Source organism: Stigmatopora nigra, unplaced genomic scaffold (genome assembly GCF_051989575.1).
Source record: "Stigmatopora nigra isolate UIUO_SnigA unplaced genomic scaffold, RoL_Snig_1.1 HiC_scaffold_284, whole genome shotgun sequence".
NCBI lineage: Eukaryota > Metazoa > Chordata > Actinopteri > Syngnathiformes > Syngnathidae > Stigmatopora > Stigmatopora nigra.
The window spans coordinates 5,001-10,000 of NW_027551734.1; the positions used below are offsets into that span (position 1 = coordinate 5,001).

The window sequence follows — 5,000 nt, forward strand, 5'->3', positions numbered from 1 at the left end:
TGATGGTAAAAATCCTTATTAACCCCTGGCTGAATACGAATGAATCTGGTGTCAAAAGAAAGAACTCATCCAAGTGACGGGTCGCTGCTTGGGCAACAGCTTCGCCGTCGGAGAAATGAAATACACGGGTCGCTGCTTGGGCAACAGCTTCGCCGTTGTGGAAATGAAATGAGGTGTCGCTGCTTGGGCAACAGCTTCACCATTGGAGAAAATACGGGTCGCTGCTTGGGCAACAGCTTCGCCGTTGGATGAACTCAAAAATATGGTCACGGGGTCCGCTGCTGGGGCACAGCGGTCACCCCTAGGTACGGGTCGCTGCTTGGGCAACAGCGTCGCCGATGGAAGAAATTACGGGTCGCTGCTTGGGCAACAGCGTCGCCGTCGGAGAAATGAACTCTACGGGTCCGCTGCTGGGGCACAGCGGTCGCCGGTGGTGAAAAAAAATGAAAGGAGTACGGGTCGCTGATGGGGCACAGCGTTCACCGTGACTCGAAATGAACTCGAAAGCCACGGGGTGCTGAAGAGGGCACAGCGCAAACCCCGATTGGCGACCGCGTGGGGACGGCTCGCGCGTCCGTGTTCCCGGCGATAACGGTGAGGTTTCTGGTGCGTGCGACCGGCGATTGACCGGAGGCTAAGGTACTGCGGGTGGTGGACCCCACTCGTCCAAGGCCCCTCCGCGTCAGGGCTGACCATCGTCACTGTCACTGCATCCGCTCCGGGGCTCGTGCGTGCGAGTGGGCGTTCTCGGTCAAAGAGGTATAGTGAAAGTGTGAGGGTCGGCTGTTCGAGCCGTGTACCGAACAACGGAGAGGTTTCTGGCGCGTGCGATCGGCGATTGGCCGGAGGCTAAGGTACTGCGGGTGGTGGACCCCACTCGTCCAAGGCCCCTCCGCGTCAGGGCTGACCATCGTCGCTGTCACTGCAACCGGACGGTCACGGTCCGTGCGGTCGTCTCGCTCTCTTAAAGAGCAGTGCGACAAGACGGGCCAGGGTATAGTGCTTGCAAAGCCGGGATAACGGTGAGGACATAGTGCGTGCGACCGGTGATTGGCCGGAGGCTAAGGTACTGCGGGTGGTAGACCCCACTCGTCCAAGGCCCCTCCGCGTCAGGACTGACCATCGTACTTTATCTGCATCCGCCTCGGTCGCGTGGGTGCGGCTTGGCACGTATGACCACGTCACGCTAAAGACAACGGGGGCAGTGGAACTGAACGTGCGCAGCATAACGAAAGCCGGGATAACGGTGAGGACATAGTGCGTGCGACCGGTGATTGGCCGGAGGCTAAGGTACTGCGGGTGGTAGACCCCACTCGTCCAAGGCCCCTCCGCGTCAGGACTGACCATCGTCACTTTATCTGCATCCGCCTCGGCCTAGTATGTAATGTGGCGGTCGTCTCGCCCGTGTCTTCTGTCGGCAGGGTATAGTCGTGTGGAGGGATGGCTCGTGCGAGCTCGTGGACTGAACAACGGAGAGGTTTCTGGCGCGTGCGATCGGCGATTGGCCGGAGGCTAAGGTACTGCGGGTGGTAGACCCCACTCGTCCAAGGCCCCTCCGCGTCAGGGCTGACCATCGTGCTGTCACTGCAACCGGACGGTCCCCCGCGAGCGCGTTTCGTCTCGCTCTGGCCAATTGGAGAGCCGTGACAACAAGAGCGATGCGTCTGACTCATTCGAGGTCACGGATAACGGTGAGGACACGGTGCGTGCGACCGGTGATTGGCCGGAGGCTAAGGTACTGCGGGTGGTAGACCCCACTCGTCCAAGGCCCCTCCGCGTCAGGACTGACCATCGTCACTGTCTCTGCATCCGCCCGGCTGAGTTTGTTCAGCGGTCGTCTCGTTCACGTTCCACACAACCGCGCGTCGGTTTGGGATAGCTGGGTCGGCGAGACGCCGAGAGAAGAGAGTGCGTTCGAAGCTGGATAACGGTGAGGACTGGTGCGTGCGACCGGTGATTGGCCGGAGGCTAAGGTACTGCGGGTGGTAGACCCCACTCGTCCAAGGCCCCTCCGCGTCAGGACTGACCATCGTCACCTTATCTGCATCCGCCCGGTGGGGATCTGCACCGTCGACCCAAGCATGAAAACCCTCGTGTCGGTTCGGGCGAGAAAAAAGAGTTCAAGGGAAAAAGGCAACGATTTCACCATTCGAGTTCATGTGGAGGACAAAAAGAGGACAAAATGGAAACGAAATGACCATGAGTTCATCGATGGAAATGAGGACAATACTGACGAATATGGAGAGTTCTAAAATTTTGCCAAATGACACCGATGGTTGACGAGAATCCCTAAGCCACGGGGTGGGATACAAACCTGAACTAAAGACCTGCCATAGTCCGGTTTTTTTTCCCAAAAAGGGCGCATGTGGACGGAGGGCACACATGGAAACCTAACCACCAGCCGAGCCATTGCCGGAGGAAATATAACGATATGCCAAATACCATAGCCTTTGGGACAAAGCCGATTCTTGGAGGACAACAAAAATGAGACATGGTACTTGGTGAAGCACCGGACATATGGAGCCACAGGGGCCAGAAAAGAGCCGATAGTACAGGGCAAGATGTGATGTGACGGTAACGGACATGTGTTAATGATGGTGGACATGTGTTACGAGATGAAATGCTTGGAAATCACGTAAAGAACCGATGCGTGAATGAAAATGAAAACAGATCATGTTGGGACCAGGTTGGGAACCCCTCCACAGTCTGCGACAAAAAAGCTTCCCGTGTGGGATTATTCCGGTAATAAGAAGGGAGTCAGGTGCCCGGTACCTGTACGCCACTATGAAGGCCTCTGGTGGTTGTACGCTGGTTTAAAGACTCGATTTACCCCCGCCTTGACAAATCGAGCGCCACAAAAAGTTGCGCCGTAAAAGGGCCCTGACTTTCCTTGTTGGTTCGGGTTGGCATCGCCGGGGCTTGTGAGATAAGTGCCTATTCTAGGGGGATGGAGTACACAATCTCTACGACCTCTTTGGTGCCTCTGGGTGGTTCAGGCCCGTGGGAAAAGCCTCAGAGCCGCTTCCTTGAGGAGCCGCGGGTGACTCACGGGTTACGTCATCGCCTGGAGGTGTCGGGAGTTCTTTGTTTTGTTTTGCGAAAAACCCCCGTCACGAGAAACTGTGCTTCTTCTCGGTTTGTTACGGTTGCACGCAGGTGCCGCCGGCCGTTCCCACAGTTTTCTCGTCGTGTCACCGGGCTGCTTGCGGCTATCGGTAGATGCACTGTGCACGTCTCCCTGCCACGAAAGGAAGGAGTGAAGGAAGGTTGGCAAATAACCGAATCGATCGCGTGACAAGGTACAGGGCGATCGCACGTATTGACGTGAGGCATAACGAGAGGGGGTTGGGCCTAGGGCCGGCCCCGGAGGTATCCGTCCCTGTCGATTCTCTCTCTGGGTTGACGCGCAAGAGCACGGGCATGGCAGTCCGCGCGTGCGTCCCCGGGCTAGTCTCCGGCAGCGGCGTTCCGCCTCTTAGGGTAGTCGGGCGCCGAATCCCTCCCTCTCGCCCGGACCGGACTTTCGAAGGCTCATGTAGATGGCACTTATAGACGTGTCGGGGCCCGAGAAACAATGGTCCCGCACCGCCGAGGCCGGAATGGTTACAGTTTACTGTAACCGCTATAGTCAACGTAAAGGGGTGCACGTTGCCCGTCTCTGATGCGATGAAGGTTCGGGAAGATCGATTCGATGGACGGTGGTCGAGCCCGGATCCATTACGGCGACCACCACGGACAAGGTACCCGGTTCCGCTTTTGCTCGTCTGGCGCGTGCCAACAAAACGGGGGTATATGGGTTGCCACCCGGCCCGGTCTTGTGCTACGCTCGGAGTGTTCTGGGGTTCGGGAGCCGTGGGAAAAGCCTCAGAGCCGCTTCCTTGAGGAGCCGCGGGTGACTCACGGTGCTACGTCACCGCATTCCTCCGAGGACAGTAGTTACGCCGGATCACCGGTCCCATTACCTGGCCTTCGGCGACATCTCAACGCTCACCCCTTGGGCCCCACTTTACCCAAGTCGGGATGAACCTAGGATGGGGGGAGCTCTTGATCGACCCTAGGCCCCACCGCCTAACTCAGCCAAATCAGGGGTGGATAAACCGTGCCCGCCTTGGGAGCAATAGACCTTCCGATGCTTTGCCAACTCAGGTGTTGCGATCTTGAAAGGTGTCTCCGGGCATCACTGCTCTACATGGGTGGCCGGGCAGCGGGGGGCTGACCCGGGCGGCCGCCTGGAGATGTCGGGAGGCACCTGTAGACAACTCTCAGCGGTGGATCACTCGGCTCGTGCGTCGATGAAGAACGCAGCTAGCTGCGAGAATTAATGTGAATTGCAGGACACATTGATCATCGACACTTTGAACGCAACTCGCGGCCCCGGGTCCCTCCCGGGGCCACGTCTGTCTGAGCGTCGCCTGACATTCAATCGGGCCCGACCGCGGCGGTGAGGGGCGGCACCGTTCCGCGGCGTGGCCCGCGACTGGGGATGCAAGATCGGGGAAAGTGTTATGCCAGCACGCACCCCGACCCCCTAAGTAAAGCCAGATACGGGGCTCGTCCATGCCCGTACAGAGAAGTGGTCGAGAGAGCGAGATTTCGGGGAACATGCATATGTGAGCGAGGCATGTCGTTGAGATCCACAAAGACCTCACAGTCCGCGGTCACGAGGCGGTCATTTGGATAGTAACCACCGACCCGTGAGTGTCCCTCCGCAAAATGGACTGGATCCGAGGCAAAAACAACACGGACCGAAGGCGCCGGCGCGTGGTGCGCGGACACCCGCGTCGGCAGGGCGATAACCGAAAAAATGAAATAAAAGGATCTCCTCCCCGAATCTCAATCGATCGAACCGCGGCTTTTATGGTTCCGACCTCAGATCAGACGGGGCTACCCGCTGAATTTAAGCATATTACTAAGCGGAGGAAAAGAAACTAACTAGGATTCCCCTAGTAGCGGCGAGCGAAGCGGGAAAAGCCCAGCGCTGAATCCGCTGCCCCTGGCAG

At 58.1% G+C, this 5,000-nt stretch overlaps 2 non-coding genes across 2 annotated transcripts in view; both read left to right on the forward strand.

Annotated features, from left to right (window-relative positions):
- Positions 1–4,257: 4,257 nt before the first annotated feature.
- On the forward strand, positions 4,258–4,411 carry LOC144193239 (5.8S ribosomal RNA). The gene has a single exon (XR_013325693.1). It is a non-coding gene; the product is annotated as a 5.8S ribosomal RNA (ribosomal RNA).
- Positions 4,412–4,864: 453 nt separating this feature from the next.
- The window catches only part of LOC144193241 (28S ribosomal RNA), a 4,793-nt gene continuing 4,657 nt past the window's right edge, over positions 4,865–5,000 (forward strand). The window contains exon 1 of the ribosomal RNA XR_013325695.1: positions 4,865–5,000. This exon is cut by the window's right edge and continues 4,657 nt beyond it. This is a non-coding gene — a ribosomal RNA (28S ribosomal RNA).